This window comes from Triticum dicoccoides, chromosome 3A, assembly GCF_002162155.2.
Source record: "Triticum dicoccoides isolate Atlit2015 ecotype Zavitan chromosome 3A, WEW_v2.0, whole genome shotgun sequence".
NCBI classification, from domain to species: Eukaryota; Viridiplantae; Streptophyta; class Magnoliopsida; order Poales; family Poaceae; genus Triticum; species Triticum dicoccoides.
Window position 1 is genome coordinate 134,652,440 of NC_041384.1, and position 9,805 is coordinate 134,662,244.

The 9,805-nt window shown below is 42.3% G+C and overlaps 1 long non-coding RNA gene across 2 annotated transcripts; it reads left to right on the forward strand.

Annotated features, from left to right (window-relative positions):
• Positions 1–6,416: 6,416 nt before the first annotated feature.
• On the forward strand, positions 6,417–8,331 carry LOC119271389. Of its 2 annotated transcripts, none has more exons than XR_005134511.1 (4): positions 6,417–6,530; positions 7,972–8,064; positions 8,138–8,206; positions 8,286–8,331. It is a non-coding gene; the product is annotated as an uncharacterized LOC119271389 (long non-coding RNA). The 2 variants fall into 2 exon arrangements; XR_005134510.1 differs by lacking the exon at positions 6,417–6,530 and adding an exon at positions 7,868–7,885.
• The last annotated feature ends 1,474 nt before the right edge of the window (positions 8,332–9,805 follow it).

Here is a 9,805-nt window from a genome sequence, read left to right on the forward strand (position 1 = left end):
GTTTTTTTGTTTTCTTTGTTGCTTTATTTATTTTATTTTGTGATTAACTTTACTATAAAAACAGTTTTTTCCTGTTTTTTTGATTTGTTTTTTGCATTATTTATTTTCTTTTGTTTTTTGCTTTAATTTTTAATTCTGTTTGCTTTTATGTTAGCAAAATTATAAACTTTCTGTTAGTGCCATTAGTTTTAGAAAAATTATAAACTTTCTGTTAGTGCCATTAGTTTTCAAATTTGAATAGTTAAAATTTGAATTCTTTGAAAATTGTTTGAATCACAAGTTTGTGATTAACTTACTAAAAAATGAGAATAGATGCGCTTATAGAGAAAATTCAACCTAAATTCCTAGTAAATTTCTATGAATTTCAGAGAAATTCACTATGAATTTAGGTTAAACTTTTCTCTATTAGGGCATCTATTTTCACTTCGAGAGGAGCTCAACAAGGCAGAGAGGGAAGGGCTTATAAACCGGTGTGAGCCCCCTTCGGTCGGCAAGGTGGGACTAAACTCTGCCCGCAACGAGGACCAACCCTTTAGTCCCAGTTTGTGGCACAAACCGGGACTAATGGTCATGGGCCAGGGGCGAGGAGCAAAATTATAAACTTTCTGTTAGTGCCACTAGTTTTGGAAAGTTGAAAGTTGAAAGTTGGCATGGGCCAGGGCCTAATGGTCATGGTATTACGAGGGCCGAACCATAAGACATGAAAGCATTTCAAATGAACTCTGAAAAAGTTGAAAGTTGGGATGGTATCATAATTTCACCCACATAGCATGTGCATGTACAAAACGGACAATGGTAGCATGTTCGTGTGTTACAAAGTTGCGGGAGAAAGTCTTCACTTTTTCTTCGCTTGTGTCATTTGATTATTGCGCCGTAACCATGGATAATCTTCATTATTTATCAGGATGCTTGGGTCAGCCTTGACATTGAAGGGAGGAATTTTTCATGAAACTTTTCATAATCTTCAGACATGTCTGTCTTGCCATCCACTCCCAGGATGTTCCTTTTTCCTGAAAGAACTATGTGGCGCTTTGGCTCATCGTATGATGTATTCGCTTCCTTATCTTTTCTTTTTCTCGGTTTGGTAGACATGTCCTTCACATAGATAACCTGTGCCACATCATTAGCTAGGATGAACGGTTCGTCAGTGTACCCAAGATTTTTCAGATCCACTATTATCATTCCGTACTGTGGGTCTACCTATACCCCGCCGCCTAACAGATTGACCCATTTGCACTTAAACAAAGGGACCTTAAAATCAGGTCCGTAGTCAAGTTCCCATATGTCCACTATGTAACCATAATATGTGTCCTTTCCGCTCTCGGTTGCTGCATCAAAGCGGACACCGCTATTTTGGTTGGTGCTCTTTTAATCTTGGGCGATCGTGTAAAATGTATTCCCATTTATCTCGTATCCTTTGTGAGTCAATACAGTCAAAGATGGTCCCCTGGACAACAAGTACAACTCATCACAAACAGTGTTGTAACCTCTAAGATGTGTTCCCAATCAACTGCTAAAAGTCCTGATGTGTTCACATGTAATCCAGTCGTCGCACTGCTCCGGGTGTTTGGAGCGCAGACTGTTCTTGTGTTCATCGACATACGGGGTCACCAAGGTAGAGTTCTGTAGAACTGTGTAGTGTGCTTGAGACCAAGAATATCTGTCCCTGCATATTATTGAGTCTCTTCCAAGAGTGCCTTTTCCAGTCAGTCTCCCCTCATACCGCGATTTAGGGAGACCTATCTTCTTAAGGCCAGGAATGAAGTCAACACAAAACCCGATAACATCCTCTGTTCGATGGCCCATGGAGATGCTTCCTTCTGGCCTAGCACGGTTACGGACATATTTCTTTAGGACTCCCATGAACCTCTCAAAGGGGAACATATTGTGTAGAGATACGGGCCCAGGATGACAATCTCGTCGACTAGTTGAACTAGGACATGCGTCATGATATTGAAGAAGGATGATGGGAACACCAGCTCGAAACTGACAAGACATTGCGCCACATCACTCCTTAGCCTTGGTACGATTTCTGGATCGATCACCTTCTGAGAGATTGCATTGAGGAATGCACATAGCTTCACAATGGCTAATCGGACGTTTTTCGGTAGAAGCCCCCTCAATGCAACCGGAAGCAGTTGCGTCATAATCACGTGGCAGTCATGAGACTTTAGGTTCTGAAACTTTTTCTCTGGCATATTTATCATTCCCTTTATATTCGACGAGAAGCCAGTCGTGACCTTCATACTAAGCAGGCATTCAAATAAGATTTCTATCTCTTCTTTTGTAAGAGCGTAGCTGGCAGGACCTTTATACTGCTTCGGAGGCATGCCGTCTTTTTCGTGCAAACGTTGCAGGTCCTCCCATGCCTCAGGTGTATCTTTTGTCTTCCCATACACGCCCAAGAAGCCTAGCAGGTTCACGCAAATGTTCTTCATCACGTGCATCATGTCGATTGAGGAGCGGACCTCTAGGTCTTTCCAGTAGGGTAGGTCCCAAAATATAGATTTCTTCTTCCACATGGTTGCGTGTCCCTCAGCGTCATTCAGAACAGCTAGTCCACCGGGACCCTTTCCAAAGATTATGTAGTGTAAATCATTGACCATAGCAAGCACGTGATCACCGGTGCGCATGGCGGGCTTCTTCCGGTGATCTACCTCGCCTTTGAAATGCTTGCCTTTCTTTCGACATTGATGGTTGGTCGGAAGAAATTGACGATGGCCCAGGTACACATTCTTCCTGCATTTGTCCAGGTATATACTTTCAGTGTCATCTAAACAGTGCGTGCATGCGTGGTATCCTTTGTTTGTCTGTCCTGAAAGGTAACTGAGAGCGGGCCAATCGTTGATGGTCACGAACAGCAACGCCTTAAGGTTAAATTCCTCCTGTCTGTGCTCATCCCACGTACGTACACCGTTTCCATTCCACACCTGTAAAAGTTCTTCAACTAATGGCCTTAGGTACACATCAATTTCGTTGTTGGGTTGCTTAGGGCCTTGGATGAGAACTGGCATCATAATGAACTTCCGCTTCATGCACATCCAAGGAGGAAGGTTATACATACATAGAGTCACGGGCCAGGTGCTGTGATTGCTGCTCTGCTCCCCGAAAGGATTAATGCCATCTGCGCTTAAAGCAAACCATACATTCCTTGGGTCCTTTGCAAACTCATCCCAGTACTTTCTCTCGATTTTTCTCCACTGCGACCCGTCAGCGGGTGATCTCAACTTCCCATCTTTCTTTCGGTTCTCACTGTGCCATCGCATCAACTTGGCATGCTCTTCGTTTCTGAACAGACGTTTCAACCGTGGTATTATAGGAGCATACCACATCACCTTCGCAGGAACCCTCTTCCTGGGGGGCTCGCCGTCAACATCACCAGGGTCATCTCGTCTGATCTTATACCGCAATGCACCGCATACCGGGCATGCGTTCAGATCCTTGTATGCACCGCGGTAGAGGATGCAGTCATTAGGGCATGCATGTATCTTCTCCACCTCCAATCCTAGAGGGCATACTACCTTCTTTTATGCGTATGTACTGTCGGGCAATTCGTTATCCCTTGGAAGCTTCTTCTTCAATATTTTTAGTAGCTTCTCAAATCCTTTGTCAGCCACAGCATTCTCTGCCTTCCACTGCAGCAATTCCAGTACGGTACCGAGCTTTGTGTTGCCATCTTCGCAATTGGGGTATAACCCTTTTTTGTGATCCTCTAACATGCGATCGAACTTCAGCTTCTCCTTTTGACTTTTGCATTGCGTCCTTGCATCGACAATGACCCGGCGGAGATCATCATCATCGGGCACATCGTCTGGTTCCTCTTGATCTTCAGCAGCTTCACCCATTGCAGCACATTGGGCACATCGTCTGGTTCCTCTTGATCTTCACCAGCTCCCCCCGTTGCAGCATCACCGTATTCAGGGGGCACATAGTTGTCATCGTAGTCTTCTTCTTTGCCATCTTCCATCATAACCCCTATTTCTCCGTGCCTCGTCCAAACATTATAGTGTGGCATGAAACCCTTGTAAAGCAGGTGGGAGTGAAGGATTTTCCGGTTAGAGTAAGACCTCGTATTCCCACATTCAGTGCATGGACAACACATGAAACCATTCTGCTTGTTTGCCTCAGCCGCATCGAGAAACTCATGCACGCCCTTAATGTACTCGCGGGTGTGTCTGTCACCGTACATCCATTGCCGGTTCATCTGCGTGCATTATATATAATTAAGTGTCCAAATTAATAGAAGTTCATCATCGCATTAAAACCAAAGTGCATACATAGTTCTCATCTAACAACATATAGCTCTCCAGAGCATCTAATTAATTAAACCATACATTGAAACTATGTAAAACATTTCAATGCGAAAACAAATGCGATCATAATCGCAACCAAGGTAACAATTGATCCAATGGCATAATGATACCAAGCCTCAGTATGAATGGCATATTTTGTAATCTTTCTAATCTTCAAGCACATTGCATCCATCTTGATCTTGTGATCATCGACGACATCCGCAACATGCAACTCCAATATCATCTTCTCCTCAATTTTTTTATTTTTTCCTTCAACAAATTGTTTTCTTCTTCAGCTAAATTTAACCTCTCGACAATAGGGTCGGTTGGCATTTCCGATTAACATACATCCTACATAAATAAAATCTATGTCACGCTGGTCGGCATAATTTTCATAAACAATAAATGAACCAATAGTTATAAAGATAATATATATACCACATTCGAATCATAGACAGGACGAGGGCCGACAGGGGCGGATACCAAAACCATCGCACTATATAAGATGCAATAATAAAAGTAAGAAAATAATACAGGTATCTATGTAAACATACAAGTAAGAATATTTTTCCTTTAAGAAAGAAGATAAAACAAGAGGCTCACCACGGTGGTGCCGGCGATGAGCTCGGCACGGGTGATCGACGGCGGTGAAGACGGGGACGGGGCGTGACGAACCGCTAAACCTAGACAAATATTATGGAAAATGGAGCTTGGAGGTCGAGCTTGGAGAGGAGAAAGCTTAAGTAGTGTGGCTCGGGCATTCCATTGTACACCTTGTGTGCATAGGAGGTGAGCTAGAGCACCGCCAAGCCCTCTCCCCCTCGGCCAGAGAAAAACATAGCACTGGGGTGCTCTACTCGCGAGCGAGGGGTATATATAGGCACCTCATTGGTCCCGGTTGGTGGCATGAGCCGGGACTAAAGGGGAGCCTTTGGTCCTGGTTCAAGCCACCAACCGGGACCAATGGTGGTGGGCCAGGAGCGAGGCCCATTGGTCCCGGTTCATCCCACCAACCGGGACCAAAAGGTCCAAATGAACCGGGACCAATGGCCCACGTGGCCCGGCTGGCCCCCTGGGCTCACGAACCGGGACCAATGCCCACATTGGTCCTGGTTCTGGACTGAACCGGGACTAATGGGCTGACCCGGCCTGGACCAAAGCCCTGTTTTCTACTAGTGAATGCTTCTGTTTTGATAAGGTTATTGATTCCGACTTAACAAATTATAAGGACTTGGTTGATTCAATCGTAGAGCAGTACTCGCCTCGTTATTTGGAAGTTGCACATGTTCAGTACTATGATGATGTTCTTAAAATCTACCCTGAAATAACATCTGACCAAGAATTTGTTTCAATGTTTGAGAAACACTCTAAGACAAAGGTTATGCACATGTTTTTTGCATATTGTGATCCATCGGAACCATATGAGCCTATAACTGAGTGGCATAGTGATGCGCATAGCCAACCTAACAACATAGAACAAGATGATGATGATTATCTTCGCAACCCAGTACCTAAGAATGAGCATGTTGGTGTTGATGAGGAAAATATTTATTTAGAGGATGAACCTGTACCTCTTATCATGGTTCCTTGTTCCAATAAAGAAAAGGACAAAGACTATGTTCCTGATCATGAGAGCGAGGCTGAGAGCGAGGATGAGAGCGAGGATGAGAGCATGTCAGAGGTTGAAGTAGAGGAAGATGAGGAATATCACGAGGCAGATCATGCACCACACATTGAATATAAAAAATTAGATCCTCCAATGAACGAAGGAAGAAAATATCCCAATATGGCAGAGTTTAAATTGGCGCTTTCTCAACATGCAATCAAACATGAATTTGAGTTTGACACCGAAAAGAGTGCACCACATAGGTTCAGAACTTATTGTTCAAGAAGGGATGAAGATAAGTGTCCATGGAGGATATATGCTTCTACAATGGAAGATGAGTGCACAGTAATGGTAATTTTCTAACTTTACTCATGTGTGCTTAATTGTGGTCATGGTCTTTACTCTAGTACTAATTTTCTATGTTCATCTTTTGTAGGTGAGAAAGAACCCTTGTGGTCATGATTGCTCTAGTACAAAAAGAAAAAAGAAGTTGAAGAATGCAAACAAGTGGTGGATATGTGAGCACGTGAAGGACTGGCTAATTGAGGATGCAACTCTAGGACCAAAGGCATTGCGAAAGAAGCTTAAAGAGCATCATGGAATCGACATCAACTCTAAGAGAGTCTATATGGGTAAGCTGCTAGCCTTGAAGGAACTATATCGTGATTGGGATACAAGCTTTGATAATATGTATAGTTTCAAGGCACAAATTGAAAGTTGTTGCCCCGGTAGCATAGTGATCATTGATCATCACACAATAAAAGATAAAACCAGATTTAATAGAATTTTTGTTGCTTTGAAGCCTTGCATCGATGGGTTCCTTAATGGCTGCAGGCCATACTTGGCAGTAGATAGCACCTTCTTGACATGCAGGTTCAAGGGGCAGCTGGCTAGTGCTACCGCCGTTGATGGCCATGGTTGGATGTATCCAATTTGTATGGGTGTTTTCGATTCTGAAACTAATGAGAATTGGACCTGGTTCATGCAAATGGTTAGACAAGCCATAGGATCCCCAAGGGGTTTAACCATATGCGTCGATGCTGGGAAACCAGTGATGACAGGTGTAAAAGAAGTGTTCCCAAAGGCTGAACATAGGGAATGTATGTTTCACTTGGTGTCCAACTTCAAGAAGAAGTTTCATGGAAAGGTGTTTGATGACCACCTTTGGGCTGCTGCTTACTCATGGAACCCATATATATTTGAAAAAATTGGGCTGCAATGGACATAGCAAAGCCAGCGGCAACTGCATATCTTAGGAGGTGGCACACTAGGTTGTGGTCTAGGAGTCAGTTCTCAACAATTTCCAAGGTGGATTATGTTACAAACAACTTGGCTGAGTGCTTCAATAATTGGATTAAGCATCACAAGTCCTTGAACTTGGACGACTTCTTTCATAAGGTTAGGCAAATGATTATGATCATGTGGAACCGAAGGAGGAAAGTAGCAAGGAAGTTGGTTCGGTTGATTCTTCCCCACATAATTAAGAAGTTGAATGCAAAGACTAGAGAATTAAACTTGGAGGTGGTAGAATGTTCAGAAGAAGTCGCTGAAGTGACAGCATTGGGAGGCAGCGGCTTTAGGTTTGTGGTCAACTTGCTTGACAGGACATGTTCTTGTAGACAATGGCAAGTTTCTGGCCTTCCTTGCAAGCATGGTCTAGCATTTATCACATCTCTTATCAATGCACACATAGAGAATTATGTGGACTTGTATTACTCCATTGACAAATTTAGGGAAGCCTATTACCAACTAATTCCTGCCATGGTTGACAAGAACCAATGGCCTAAATCTGACCATGGATTCTTCATGTTTCCACCACTACTAAAATCCATGGCGGGTAGGCATAAAACTGAGAGGTATAAAGGCTGCAGTGAGAAGAAAAGAAAAAGCGGCCAACACTTATGCCCTATTTGTAAGGACTATGGGCATCATTGGCATAAATGCAAGAAGGTAACCCAGATGACATTGTTGCTATTTTAGCTGTGAGGTAATAAATTTAATTGTGTAACTTGCCTCACTTGCATTTTTTGTAAGCAACCATACATGTTAACTATTTTTTTGTTGCTCATGTAGAGGACCACCAAAGAAGAGGGCAAAGACCACCAAAGCATCAATTGTGCCTTGCGAGGATGATGCTCCAGCAGCCTCTATGTGCTTTCCGCCAAGGTTAGCCACTTTACACTCATGCTCATAATTATATGAAATCTGTGTTTGAATTCTAAGTAACTTCTCACAATAGCCAAAGCTTGGAACCTACAACTACGAAAAAGAGAAAACATGATAACTCAATTACTGGAGCATCAAAAAGGTAAGAACTAGTTCTGAATTTTGTAGTAGATTAGATGAAAGATTGGTTTTGTATTCTAATTGCATTCTTCTCACTATAGCCAAATGTTGGAGAAAACAACTAAGGAAAAAGGGAAAGGGAGTAAATTTGGATCCGGAGTAGCAAAAAGGTAACCTATGGTTGTTTCCGAATTTTATGTTATGTTATGCATTGTTCTATTGTTAACCTGGGCTACTATATGTGATGTATGGTGTGCTCCCATGAATGTGTATGTGTAGATCAAGAACTCAGTCCATTTGTGTGGCCAACAAGAAAGCATCTATTGCTTTGAAATTACATGCCAAAAGAAAAGGCAAAGAGGTTGCTGATAAGTTGCCACACCTTCCTATGGTGCCACATGATAGCCCTGCAATGGGCACACATAGCAAAAAAATGAATCCTGCCAGCCCTGCAATGAGCACAGGAAGCAAAAGGAGTCTTAGCTTGTGATTCTCATTGGATCCCTTTCCATATCATGGTTCATTTGGGAAACTTTTGAGCTGTTTATGTAATATATATGTGAACCTGGGCTTTTGTACGTGCTATATGTGACCTTCATGTGTTGTATTTGACATGATGTGAACCTGGACTATTATATGTGAACTCTATGTGAACCTGAATGTGTGTAGAGGACTAAATATGTGGACTGTTTCCGTATATGCGAACCTGGACCAAGTTTCTATGAACTTTTAGTTTGCATACATGTGAATCTGCTCCAAGTATATTATAATTTGTGCATATATGAACTGTACAAGGGATATATCATCAAAATACAAGGGAGGTTATGTCCAATTATCCAATTAAAATTAAAGATGTGCTAAATAGCAGATTTGGTTTCATTTGGTAATGTATTCAAGACAAACAGATCATATCACCATTGCTTTTGACTTCCAGTTCACAATTTTGGTCAAAAACTACACCAAGGGTAAAAAGGACTTTTCATGTCGGATTTAACGGTGTTAGTTGCCAAAACTGACGGAAATGTCATATAGGGAACAAACTGAAGTTTGAGTGCCAGAACAGGAAGATTTTTTTTACTAGGGCCAAAAAGGGAACCGAAATTTAAGAAAGGGCCAAATAAGGAATTCTCTCTATCTTATACTTGCATTGGCACAAGATAAATCACACATGCGAATAATATTTTATTGTTGGCCCCTCTAGCCAAGGATGGAAACCGTTCGACTAATCGCGATTTTCAATTTTTAGCCAACCATAGATGTTACCCAGTGTTCCTAATCACTTCAATTAAGATGCATTCTACTTTTTTTTATGGCGACATTTTTTCAGAGTAAGATAGACAAATTATGATGTTTTTTCTTTTTAAATAATGTTTGTTATTTCTTAACCAGCTAAAAGAAGATGCGCTCTTCCTGGTGTGGTCATATTCTATTTCTAAATGAATTGTGCGCACCAGGTCCGCCTTGTTTTATTTTTATTTTCTAATTAGCAGTGCATTAACTTGTACGGATAACTGTTTTTGGGTTTGTTGCATCACAGTTGCTAAGATTCCCCGCACACCGATGGCTCCTTTCCCCTCTCCTTCCCCCCCCCCCTCTCCTCCTCGCTCCCCCCTCCTCTCCT